Raw genomic sequence first — 14,045 nt, forward strand, 5'->3', positions numbered from 1 at the left:
CGCTCAGGCCACCACTCTGGGAGCAGCAGCCATTTCTGCCTATGACTGGCTGTCATAGGGCCCGCTGTCTGCCACCACATGGCCTGCTACCACCATTTTGGGAACTACAGCTGCACACTGCCGCCAGGAATCTTGCAAAATTTTTTTAAAAATTATTAAAAAAGCAAAGAACTTCTGAAAATACTGAAGGGACCAGTAGTCTCTGAGTCTGGCAAATTTGGTAATAGCTCTCCCCGTACGACAACAGAAGCGTGACAACATAAGGCACCACCGTTCATGTATCTTAGAATAGCCTTATTCTTGCCAGTCAGACAATAATTGGGGATTGATGAGATGGAGACTAAAGAGCTTTACATTCCTGGGGAGACTGCAAAATGGGGGCTGTAGAATACTGTCACTGACAGTTAGTTACATGAGAAGTATAGACCCAGCAAACATTCAATCACCATCAATGGAAAAGATGAGATATTCCATGACAAAACCACATTTAAACAACATATAGCCACAAACACAGACTTACAGAAAAAACTAGAAGGAAAACCCAAAACCAAGAAAGCTAACAAAACCCACAAAATCTCATAAAACAGATAAACTCGCATCAGCAAAACCAACCTGCAAAGACATTGTGTCCTAAAAACAAAAAGTTTTTCAAAGATTAACAGCAACAAAAAAAATAAAAATAAGTAAATAAAGAAGCATATAATTAATTTTGGGAAACGTAATAACTCAAAACAAATATGCTGTGTAAAGTTGAAGAATAAAATGAAAACAATTCAATCACAATTTCCATAAATTTGTAACAGAAAAGCTGATTGCAAAGCTACATTCATAGTGGAAACAATAAGAGTGATCAATAAGATTATAAAAAAGAAGTAAACAAACTGACATAATATGACTTATGGCAGGAAAGTAGCGGTGTACATCTTTAATCACAGTGTTAGTGAGACAGACACAGGCAGAAACAGAGAAACCCAAACATCAAACAACAAATTATAACAAGGCTATAATAATCGGGAATGTGAATAATATTTAAGATAAATACTTAGAAAAATATTTAGAAAAAAATACTTAAATTCTACTTTCTGTTAGGAATATTTACCAAGTGAGCTCTTTGACGAAGCAAAAATTACCAATCAAGCCCAATGTAAAAGATTTTTTTTTGTAAGAGGTTTACAGAGGAAAAAACAGACCTGGATTTTTTTTTGGTAAGTGCCCAGTGTCCAGATAGGAACAGAACTCAGCCTCAGCCAACCTCTATCCCGCCAGACTAAACACAACCTGACTCGAATTCCCAGCATGAGCTCACGACTTCAATTAGAAAATCTAAAACGGAAAAAATAAGTACAAATGGGTCCCCCAAAACCCTATAGCATAGACAAGAAAAGGGACTCACCAAGAAGCCGGTTTTAAGCATGGTGTAGAGACCTCAAAATGCAGACTAGGGGCCTTTCAACACGAGGCCTGCCACGTGGAAAAGACCTGCCCTAGCTAAGTGGGAACCTCCAAATGTTAGGAACATTTCCTGAACAAGCTTTCTGACGACGCAAATTTCCCAATGAAGCAAAATAAAAACAATAAAAATTAAGAAATATCCAGGTTTAATGGGAGATCTATGCTCTCGGGTAGTCTCAAGAAAAGTGCCTAAAAGCCAGGAAGCCACATGGAAGACAAACCCAGGTAAGAAGAAAGGGAAACCACGTGCTTCTCTTTTGGGGCATCAATTAAGTGCCGGAGGGAGGAGTCAGGACCTGGCATGCTGGGATTGGAAGTCCAGACCAAGCATGGTGGCTAGGATAGAAGCAAAAGAATTGGGGAATGAATGTAGCTCAAACGAAAGAGGTAGGGAGTGTAGGCACGAGGTGGTAAGGGAGGGGCCAAAGCCTCATGGAATATTGTGATGACACTGGCTAAGGTGGGGGTGGACCTAGAGAACAAGAGACCAAAACACCGTGGAAAACCATATATATGTAAGTTTGGATCATTTGTATCAGGCAGGCTCAATTTAAATGATTTTTTTAAGAGCCTTACAAGGGCAAAAAAAGGACCTGGCTTTGAACTGTAGGTGGCCATTTAGAGAATTTGAACAACCACGTGGCCTAAGTTCATTTCAGAGCATCCTCCAAAGTTGCTCTTAGGTAAAGAAGGGGTCGCAGAGATTGAATAACCGGCGTCCCAATACAAACAGATCTCCGCCTCAGCAAACCCAGATCCCGCAGGATTGGCCGCAACCTGACTCTAATTCCCAGCATGAGCACATGATTACAAATGGAAATCAGAAAACGACAAAAATAAGTACGAATGGGTCCCCACAAACACTATAGCATAGAAAAGAAAAGGGACTCACCAGGACACAGCAGCTGTAGCCCAGAAGCCGTTTTTAAGCTTGGCATAGAGAGCTGAAACTGAAGACTAGGGGCCTTTCAACATGAGGCCTGCCACGTGGAAAGGACCTGCCCTAGCTAGGTGGGAACCTCCAAATGTTAGAAATATTTCCTAAGCGAGCTCTCTGAGGAAGCAAAAATTGACAATCAAGCCAAATCAAAACCATACAAATTAACAAATATACAGGTTTAAAGGGAGATCTGTGCTCTCAGGTGGCCACAAGAGGGAAATGGGAAACCTCAGGAATGCAACACCTGGGAGGAAAAAAGGAAGACCACATGTTTCTCTTTGGGGAGTGGGGGGTTGACTTAAGTATCCAGGGGAGGGGTCAGGACCTGGCATGCTGGGATTTGAAGTCAAGAACAGGCCTGTAACTGGGATAGATGCTAAGGTCTTGGGCCTAAGCTCCCAACCTAAATCTTTCTGTGTCTTAATGTCTCCTAAGAACTGGTACATCCTTATACCATTAATTCTATTATCAATTATACTCTTCTACATCACTGTTTAGCAGTGGAGTGCTACTCTACACAGGAGAAACATTTTACAGGCCCATGTAATAAATATTTTCTCAGCATATATATCACATATCAGCATATATAGCACAATATGCTACCATAACAGGACTGCAGAGTCTCCCTCTCCCCAGGAAATACATACACAGGGAGGCTCAACGAATGATAGTTATAATCTCAAGAAATTATTGTGAAAAGTTGAAGCAAGCTTTATGGCCATGTGTTACTATGGGAAATGCTTATACCATTAATTCTACTAGAAAATCATGAAATCTTAATTCACAGTTTAGCAGTAGACTGCTACTCTACACAGAAAAAAAAATTTACGAGCTACACCAAAATAACTACAGAGGCAACGTAAACATAAATGATAAAAGTATTATGGTATTTAACCTCACTCTGCAAGTCATGTCTGTTTTTCTTCTAGGGGACTACATCTCCCAGAAGGCAGCTGTGCGTATAGGCCATAATGTTCCGCCTAACTTGGGAAAACCACATTTCCCAGAATCCCACAGTGTTTGAGAAAAGGGCCGCGCATGAGCAGAGTAGAGCGTCTGCCTGCCTGATCTAAAAGACCACACTTCCCAGAATCACACAGCATTTAAGAAAAGGACCGAGCATGTGCAGAGTAGAGTGTCTGCCCGCCTGATTTAAAAGACCACATTTCCCAGAATAACCCAGAGTTCCACGAAAAGGCCATGCATGTGCAGTAGACCTCACTGTGCAAGTCTTGTCTATCCCTGTCTCTATCTTTGGCCCGCCTGGCATGTGTCTCCCTGCCTGGGACCAGGCACTACTAGGGAACCAGCAGCCATCTATGCCTGAGAATGGCTGCTCTCATGGCCCACTGCCTGACACCACATGCCCTGCCACCCCCACTCAGGCCACCAATCTGGGACTGGCAGCCAATTCTGCCTGGGACTCACTGCTACCAGGGACCTCTGCCTGCAACCACATGTCCTGCCACAACAGCACAGGCCACCACCCCGGGAGAAACAGCCTTTTCTGCCTATGACTGGCTGCTGCAAGGGCCTGCTGTCTGCCACCACATGGCCCGATACCACCATTTTGGGACCTACAGCTGCATACTGCCGCCAGGAATCTTGCAACTTTTTTTAAAAAATTATAGAAAAAGTGAGGAACTTCTGAAGATGCTGGAGAGACCAGTAGTCTTCTAAGTTTGGCAAATTTGGTGATAGATCTCCCCGAATGTGGTCACCATCATTCAAAACTCCTAACTAGAGATATTCTAGGCATCAGGGAAGCACAATATGATTCCATTCAAAGAAGTCAGACGATATGACTGCAAGTTCCTTTTCTTTACTTAATAGGAAGTAAAAACTCAACCTGGGGTCCATCTGACATGCGAGCTTATGGGTTGCAATAGATGTCTATTAACCAAAACATTATTTTGACTCTGGTTAAATGGTCAAACATCTTTTAAAGTATTTTATTGTCAGTCTCCATCCTGATTATTTTTATACTTTACCAGCATGTAATGGAGGTTTTGGGCGATCAGAATTACACCTGACTTCTAAATCGAAACCTAGAAAGCCAGAAGGCCCTGGTCAGATGTGCTGCAGACACTAAGAGATCACAGATGCAAGCACAGATATCTAGACCCAGCAAAACTTTCAATCACCATCAATGGAGGAAATGAGATATTCCATGACAAAACCACATTTAAACAACACATAGACACAAACACAGCCTTAGAGAAAGTACTAGAAGGAAAACAAAAAAAAAAAAGAAAGCAAACAGAACACACAAAAACTCAAACAGATAACCTCACATTAGCAAAACCCACCTGCAAAGACATTGCATCCAATAAACCAAATGTATTTCAAAGATTAACAGGAACAAGAAAGATAAAACCAAAGAAAATAAAGAAGCATATCATTAATTTTGGGGAACTTAATACCTCAAAACAAATATGCTGTGTCTAGTAAAGTTGCAGAATAAAATGAGTACAATTCAATGACGATTTCCAAAAATTTATAACACAAAAGCTGATTACAAAGCTACATTCATAGTAGAAACACTCAGAGTGATCAATAAGATTATAAAAAAATAGTACACAGACTGACATAATATGACTTCTGGCGGGAAAGTGGTGGTGTACATCTTTAATCACAGCAATTGGGAGGCAGACACAGTCAGATCTCTATGAGTTGAAAGAGAGAGAAACCCAAACAACAACAAAAAAAAATTACATCGAAGCTATAACAATCGGAAATGTGAACAATATTTAAGATAAATATTTAGGAAAATATTTAGAAAAAGAGAATACTTAATTTCTAATTTGGGTTAGGAAAAATTACCAGTCAAGCCCAATTTATATGATTTTTTTTTGTAAAGGCTTACAAGTGCAAAAACTGACCTGGCTTTTTTTATTAAAAAAGTGTCCAGATACAAACAGAACTCTGCCTCAGCCAACACCTATCCCACATGAATGACCACAAGATGACTCGAATTCCCAGCGTGAGCTCACAACTTCAATTAGAAATCAGAAAATGACAAAAATAAGTACGAATGGGTCCCCCCAAACCATATAGCATAGACAGGAAAAGGTACTCACCAAGACCCAGCCGCTGTACCCCTGAAGCCAGTTTTAAGCATGGTGTAGAGAGCTCAAAATGTAGACTAGGGGGCTTTCGAAACGAAGATTGACATGTGGAAATTACCTGCCTTAGCTAGGAGGAAACCTCCAAATGTTAGGAACATTTCAAGAACGATCTCTCTGACAACGCTAAAATCCCAATCAAGCCAAATCAAAACAATCAAAATTAAGAAATAACCAGGGTTAATGGGAGATGTACACTCTCCGGTGGCCTCAAGGAGAAAACCAGGAAGCCATAAGGAAGGCAAACCCAGGGAAGAAGAAAGGGTAACCACGTGCTTCTCTTTTGGGACATCAATTAAGCACCCGAGGGAGGGGTCAGGACATGCTAGGGTTGGAAATCCAAACCAAGCATGGTGGCTGGGATAGGAGCAAAGGACTAGGGAATGAATGTAGCTCAACTGGAAGAGGTAGGGCGTGTAGGGTTGAGGGGTAGGGGAGGGGCAAGTGCCTCAGGCAGCATGGTGATGAGACTGGCTAAGTTGGGGGTGCACCGAGAAAACAGAGATCAAAAAACCATGGACAGAAAACCATATATATGTAAGTTTTGCTCATTTGTATTAGACAGGCTCAATTTAATAGATTTTTTATGAGGCTTACAGAGGCAAAAACAGACCTGGCATTGAACTGTATGTGCCCATTTAGAGAATTTGAACAACCACGTGGCCTAAATCCATTTCAAAGCATCCACACTCTGCAAGTCTCATCTGTTTTTTTTTTTTTTCTGGGGCACTACATCTCCCAGAAGGCCGCTGTGCGTAGAGGCCATAATGTTGCACCTAAACTGGGAAGACCACATTTCCCAGAATCACACAGCGTTTGAGAAAAGGACCGCGCATGTGCAGAGTAGAGCGTCTGCCCGACTGATCTAAAAGACCACATTTCCCAGAAACACCGAGAGTTAGACAAAGAGGCCATACATGGAGAGTAGTGCATCTGCCCACCAGATTTAAAAGACCACATTTCCCAGAATCACGCAGAGTTCCAAGAAAAGGCCACGCATGCGCAGTCGACATCACTCTGCAAGTAGTGTCTATCCCTGTCTCTATCTTTGGCCAGCTGGCCACGTGTCTCCCTGCCTGAGACCTGCCACTACTAGGGAACCAGCAACCATTCATAGTGGAAACACTCAAAGTGATCAATAAGATTATAAAAAATAGTGGGCTTCTGGAAGGAAAGTGGTGGTGTACTTCTTTAATCCCAGCATTTGGGAGGCAGACACAGGCAGATCTCTGTGATTTCAAAGACAGAGAAACCCAAAACTGAAAAAAAAAAGAAAAGCGTACTTCAAAGGTATAACAATCATGAATGTGAATGATATTTAAGATAAATATTTAGAAAAATATTTAGAAAAGTAGAATACTTAAATTCTACTTTGTGTTAGGAATAGTTCCAAAGTGAACTCTTTGAAGACGCAACGATTCGCAATAAAGCCAAATTTAAAAGATTCTTTTTTTTGTAACAAGCTTACAGGGGCAAAAACAGACCTGGCTTTGAACTATAAGTGACCATTTAGAGTATTTGACCAACCACGTGGCCTAAGTCCATTTAAGAGCGTCCTCCAAAGTGGCTCTTAGGTCAAAAAGGGATCTTGGAGATTGAAAGCCCGGCATCACGACTCAAACAGATCTCCCCCTGAGCCAACCCCGATCCTGTAAGATTGACCACAACTTGACTGGAATTCCCAGCGTTAGCACACAACTTCAAATGGAAATCAGAAAACAACAAAAATAAGTACGAATGTGCCCCCCCAAACCCTATAGCAGAAACAAGAAAAGGTACTCACCAAGACGAAGCCGCTGTAGCACAGAAGCAGGTTTTAAGCTTGTCATAGACAGCTCAAACTGCAGGCTAGGGGCCTTTCAAAATGAGGCCTGCCACGTGGAAAGGACCTGCCCTAGCTTGGTGGGAACCTCCAAATATTAGGACTATTTCCTAAATGAGCTCTCTGACAACGCAGAAATTACCCATCAAGCCAAATCAAAACCGCACCTGTGTCTATTCACACAGACTCTGATCTCTGGTCTTTGATCGGTAATAGAAGTCTGCAGAAAAATAGGTTTACTCTGTCTTACTGGGTTTTTTGACTCATCCACCTTGCGTAATTCGTATGGCCTTTTTCAGCAGAAAATGGAGCTGTTAATTTTCTTAGGCAGTAACGCTCTCCATTGTGAATAAAAATGACTGGGCCAATGTAGGCTTGGGAGCATGGGAGAAGCCACTCAAGGAGTTTCCAGAAGGTATCGGGTTGCCTTGGCTGTCTGTTGTCGACCTGCATTGGTTGGGCCAATGTCAGCAAGAAAAGAGCAAACAAAGCTGGAAGTGACTATGTGGGCCTGTGTAGTTTCAATCCACGTGGGGAGGCAAACGGTAGGGTGATTGAGGAATAGAAGTCAATATGAGGTGTCTAAAGGGATAATACGAAGAACTGAAGGAAGAAAAGCCACAGCGTGATAATTAATATTAAACTTCAAGCTCGATGCACAAGGCACAGGATACAAAGCACAGACCAAAGCTAAGATAGGGAGGGAGGGGTCTCGCAGACAGCCACCAGGGGAAAGGAGGGATCATAAAACCAAACGTGTTATGAGGGGGGGAATACTGAGATGGCTCAGGTTAAGAGCCATTGACTGCTCTTCCAAAGGTCCTGACTTCAATTCCCAGCAACCACAAGGTGGCGCACGACCAACGGTAATTATCTCTGGCGCCCTCTTCTGGCCCACAGTCATAAACACTGACAGACTTTTGCAAACATAATCAGTAAATGAAAAAATAAGTAAATAAGCTCTAAGAGGTAAGTTCATAGTAATAAATGACCACATAACAAAAATTGAGGAACTGTGCTTTCTCCCTTGCAACATGCTCCAGTTATCCTCACCATGCATCTACTTCCTGTGTGGTTTAAACGCATTTTCCTCCTGCCTAGACAATCAGAGTTGTACTGAAATACATGATTGACAGAATACAGATAATTCCATAGCACAAACATCCTTATTTTGTTCAAACAGAGGAAAATACAGACTGCAGTTTTGGGAAATGAGTGCATAGCACTACTGGATAATTCCTTATTTTTTACAGGCACTGATAATCCTTTAAGGAAAAAAATTGCAGAGTCATTTTGTTAACCTAAGAATGAATCAACAATCTCTCATTTCAGGTGAAAACAGAAGAAAATTCTACTCTCCAAACTAACATGCTTTCTGCATTCCAAGTTAGTTGAAAATATCTATCTTAGGATCAACTTAGCAGCACTTGCAAACAAATATCTTTTTGCAGAGGTTGCTACGTCTCAGGAATAAAACAAGTCAAACATCAAAAAATAGCAAAGAGGATAAAGATTCTCTGTGTATTTTCCCTCTTTGAGCTGCTTGATTTTAATTTCTAATTCCTTTATTTTCAATAGAAAATTTTTAGAGAGGCTCTCTGTATATCTTTGTAAAGGAATAACACTGTGCTAATAATGCTGTCCTTGAACTCACAGAGATCCTGGAATGCCCCAAGGTTTGGGAAAAAAGGCGTGTGCTACCAGACCTAGAACTCAGAAATAGACATTTGGATTAAAGGCGTGTGCTACCACACATACCTTGAAGTCACAGGTGTTAATCTACCTCTGACCCTAGATGTCACAAGGTCAATCTACTTCTGACTCCCAAGTGTTGTAATTAAAGGTGTGTACCACCACACACAAATATTTTTGAGAGCTTTAAGATCTGCTTATCTCTCCCAATCAAACATATGTTTTAAAAAGAGAGTAACCATTTTTGGATTTTGAGGAACACAGTGAGTCTGGTTGCCAAAGATACCATAGTACTTTAACCAAAAATACAATAAGGTTAAAAAGAAAAGAAATACAGCTCAAAGAAAATAGATCCATAAAAATAAAAGTCTTTCCAAACATGAGAAAGGATATTCCTATTAAGGTTAAAAACCACCCTCAACATATAATTACCAAAACATAAAGCATGCAGAATTAAGAAAGAATATTAAGAGCTGCAAAGGAAAAAGGTCTAATACGAACCACAAACATGTAGCAAAAATTACCTCAAACCTAAAGCAGGCATAAGAGAATAAGATTGACACATTATACTCATAGCAGGAATATTTCAGCAGAATGAAATATAAATACAAAACATAAATCTCAGAAAAATAAAGACAACAATCTCAATAGGTATCAGAGTATGCCTCAAACCACACTAATAGTAGTACACTGCAGCACTCCTCTCTCAACAATGGACAGGACTACCATAAAGCAACCTATCAGAGAATTTAGAGAAATAATGGAGATAAAGAAACAAATGGACTTAACAGAAATCTAAATAACATTGCAAGAATATACATCCTCAGCATCTCATGGTACCTTCATAAATATTGACGACATACCTGGTAACAAAGTAAACTTAACAGGCCCAAAAAAGATTTTGGCAGAGCCAGGTTGATCTCTGTGAAATCGAGACTGGCCTGGTATGCAAGAGCTAGTCACAGAACAGGATCAAAGAGAGAAACCCTGTCTGGAAAATGAAAGGGGAGGGGGGGAATACTGAGATGGCTGAGGATAAGATCATTGACTGCTCTTCCAAAGGTACCAACTTCAATTCCTGGCAACCACAAGGTGGCGCAAAACCCACGGGAATTATTTCAGGCGCACTCTTCTGGCAAACCATCTTAGACACTGATAGACTTTTGAAAACATAGTAAGTAAATGAATAAATAAATAACTAAATAAACAAATCTTAAACTCATTTTTGCAACAAAATGAGCCTTATCATATCACCATGGATCAAAATCAGAATATAACAGTTCAATGCTTAGAAAACTGACAAACTTAAGGAAACTGAACAGTCAACAACTAAACTACACATGGTTCAGCGTGAAACAAAGGAAAAGGGAAACAAAGAACAAATTCTTCATGGAATTCTTTGAAAATGAAAACACAACATAAAAAAACTGACAAGACTTTAAGTCTTTAAAGAAAAAAACTGAAGAAGACACAGAGAAAATTTAATTGAAATACAGCCAGGCTCTTGAATGAATAGGATCAACACAGCAAAAATGATAGTTAAAACAAAAGCAATATATAAATTTAATGCATTCCCATTTAAACTCTCAAAAAGAATCTTTAAGAACCCTAAGAAAACTATCTTCAGCTCTATTAAAAAAATCCAAAAAGTAAGGATAGCAAAGAAAACATATACAGTAATAGCACGGAATGGCGAGTTGATGTCGCTGTGCCACCTAGCAAGCAAAAAACAAAAAGCCACAGAGAAAAATCAGAGATATCACTAAGTCGTAAGAATGACTCGCAAACTAGCTCAGTCATATTATCTCCTGTATCTTAAACCCATAACTGTCATCACCGTAAACTGTGGAACAAGTCTAATATTGCCTCCCCAAAGTATGTGCTGGAGTGGGAGAATGTGCTTTCTCCTTTGCAACATGTTCCAGTTATCCTCACCATGCATCTAGGCAGGAGGAAACTGCCCTAGACAATCAGCTTTTTACTGAAATACATGATTGACAGAATACAGATAACTCTCTAGCCTTATTTTGGGTAAACAGAGGGAAATAATCAGAGTGTATTTGGGGAATGTGTGCATAGCACTACTGGCAAACTACTAATGGTTATGGGCACTGATAATCTTATAAGCTAAAAAAAGGTAGTATTTTCTTTAACCTCAGAAAAAATCCAAAGCCTCTCATCTCATATAAAAACAAAAGAAAATTCTCTTATCCAACGTAACATGCATTTTGCATTCCAAGGTATTTTCAAAATATCCATCACGGATTAATTAAGTAGCTTTTACAAACAAATATTTTTTCTCAGAGGTTGCTACTTATCAAGATTCAAACAATTCAATGATCAAATACCAGCAAAGAGGATAAAGATTATCTATGTATTTTCCCTATTTGAGCTGCTTGATTTTAATTTCTAAATCATTTATTTTAACTTTTACGTTTTGAGAGAGACCCTCTGTATATCTTTGTGAAAGAATAACACTGTGGACCATGCTGTCCTTGAACTCACAGAGATCCTGGAATACCCCAAGGTTGGAAATAAAAGGCATGTGCTACCACACCTAGAACTCAGAAATATGACTGCGAGACATTGGGAGTAAAGGCGTGTGGTACTACAGATACCTCTGACCCTCAATGTCACAAGGTCAATCTACTTCTGCCTGCCAAGAGTTGCAATTAAAGGTGTGTACCACCACACACAAATATTTTAAAAACTTTAAGATATACTTATCTCTTGCATTCAAACATATATTTTTGAAAGAGAGCAGCCATTTAGGGATTTTGAGGAACAGAGTGAGTCCGGTTACCATGAAACACATGGTAGTACTTTAATACAAATAATACACAGATAATAGACAGAAAGCACGGTCGCGAAATTACCCAGAAAATGGTATTTCAAAAAAGCGACTGTGTAGGAGACCTGATCATGCTATCTACTCAGGCAGGCATAGCCGAGCGATGGGCATGCTCAAAGCTAATTTATCCATTAAATGATAAGAAACGAAGTGCAACCAGAATTTGAAACAGTGGCAGGTCCCAGAAAGCATAGCTTTATCTCTCTTTTTATGCCTAATTGAGTTTTTACAGAGATAGTTAAAGCTGTCGCTTTGTAGGACAGATCAAGCACATTGCTTAGCTTTACAACATCATGGCGGAGGTACATGCTGTGGACATTATCATGGACACAACTACGTGCCCTTTAAAACTCAATGCCAGCAATCAACGTAAAAATTACAATCACAGACAACACTCATTGGGGCTCATTAGCGTGAGTTTGCCCCCAGAGATTGACACAGAAAGCAGTCATTATAAAACAAAACACCAAAGTGAAAAAATGCAGACAAATCTCAGGCACAAATTCCCTTTTGTTAAGCTAAGGAAAATACACATACTACAATTTTTGGGAATATGGGCGTATTCCATTATATTTCTTGCTTGATAGGAGCACAGATAATCTTGTAAATAACTAAAGAAAATTTAAAGTTTTTCTGCTTAACTGAAAATGAATCAACAGCCTCTCCATTTCGATTGAGACCAAAGCAACATCTCTCCCTATTTGCCCTTCGTGCCGTATGCATTCAACTCATCTTGTGCCGTGTTTTACACGCAATCGGCCCTGAATTCACAGGAAGTGAACCTCTAACTCGTGAAGAGGCAAATTTGGATGCCAAGATTCAAGAGTGATGATACTTAGTTCCGCACCTCTCTCTAATAAGCATTCAATAAAAGTGCCATTTAAAAAGACTCTGAGATTTGGTCTTTGATCGGCAATAGTAGTCTGCAAGAACATACGTTTGCTCTTTCTTACTGGGTTTTTGCACTCATCCACCTTGCGTAATTCATCATTAGACCAGTATGACCTTTTTCAGCAGAAAATGGAGCTGTAAATTTTTTGTCACGATATACATTGTGACTGGGAATGACGGGGACACGGTTGGCTTGGGAGCCTGAGAGAGGCCACTCATGGAGTTTCCAAAAGGTATCGGGTAGCCTTGTCTGTTGTCAACCTGCATTCAATGGACCAATGTCAGCAAGAAAAGAGCAAACCACGCTGGAAGAGACTACGTGGGCCTGTTTAGTTTAAATCCACGTGGGGAGGCAAACGGTAGGGTGATTGACGCCTTGAAGTCAAAATGAGTATAAAGGGAAAGCACAAAGAACTGAAGGAAGAGAAGTCACTGTGCGTTAAATTATATTTAACTGCCAGCTTGATGCACAAGGCAAAGGACAAAAAGCACAGGCCCAGGCTATCACATACAGCCACCAGGGGGAAGGAGGGATCATAAAACCAAACGATCTCGCGCCAGATCATGAAGGGAATAATAAGAAATACACACACTAGTTTGGAATTATGATTAATAGAATGGTTATCTATTTAAAGGGGAAAAAACTTACAGATCACCGTCCCAAACAGCAGCCCTCTGCGCAAACAGGAAGGATTCTAGTTGCCAGAAGCACAGCAGGAAACAGAGAAAGCAAGGAGGGAAGTGGCCCCCCTTTTGAGAGAGAACACGTCCGAATGGGCTGGTATCTCAGCGGCTATTGGCTGGAGGAGCGGAAGAATCACATGCAACAAGATTGGTTACGAAAGCACGTCTGGGAGTGGAGTTATGATAAGGGGAGAAGGAGAAGGAGAAGGGAGAAAGGAAACACAGGAGAGAGCTTGGGTGAGTGGAAGGGTGTAGATGGAGGAAGGGAGGATATAGAAGCAGGAAACTAGATATCTATAGTAGGGTAGCCGTTATAGGGCTTGCAAGAGAATTGGCTCTAGAGGGGATGCCATTTGTCCAATGGGATATGTCCAAAGGTAAGTCCTTGAGCAGCAGAGCAAACTGCTGTGGGAGGAACTTCCACTCTGTCAACCAATAGTCGATGAAGTATGAGACCATTCTTCTGCAGGAGCGCCTTAGGATCACTCAGCCAATAGCTGTTGAAATACCAGACCACAGGGGTGTGGTTTATTTATTTAGGTCCAGACCAGCAAGCCTTAGCCAGCTCTCTTTGCTCCTGAGCTTGGT

The sequence above is a fragment of the Chionomys nivalis genome, chromosome 25, assembly GCF_950005125.1.
Source record: "Chionomys nivalis chromosome 25, mChiNiv1.1, whole genome shotgun sequence".
Classification (NCBI taxonomy): domain Eukaryota; kingdom Metazoa; phylum Chordata; class Mammalia; order Rodentia; family Cricetidae; genus Chionomys; species Chionomys nivalis.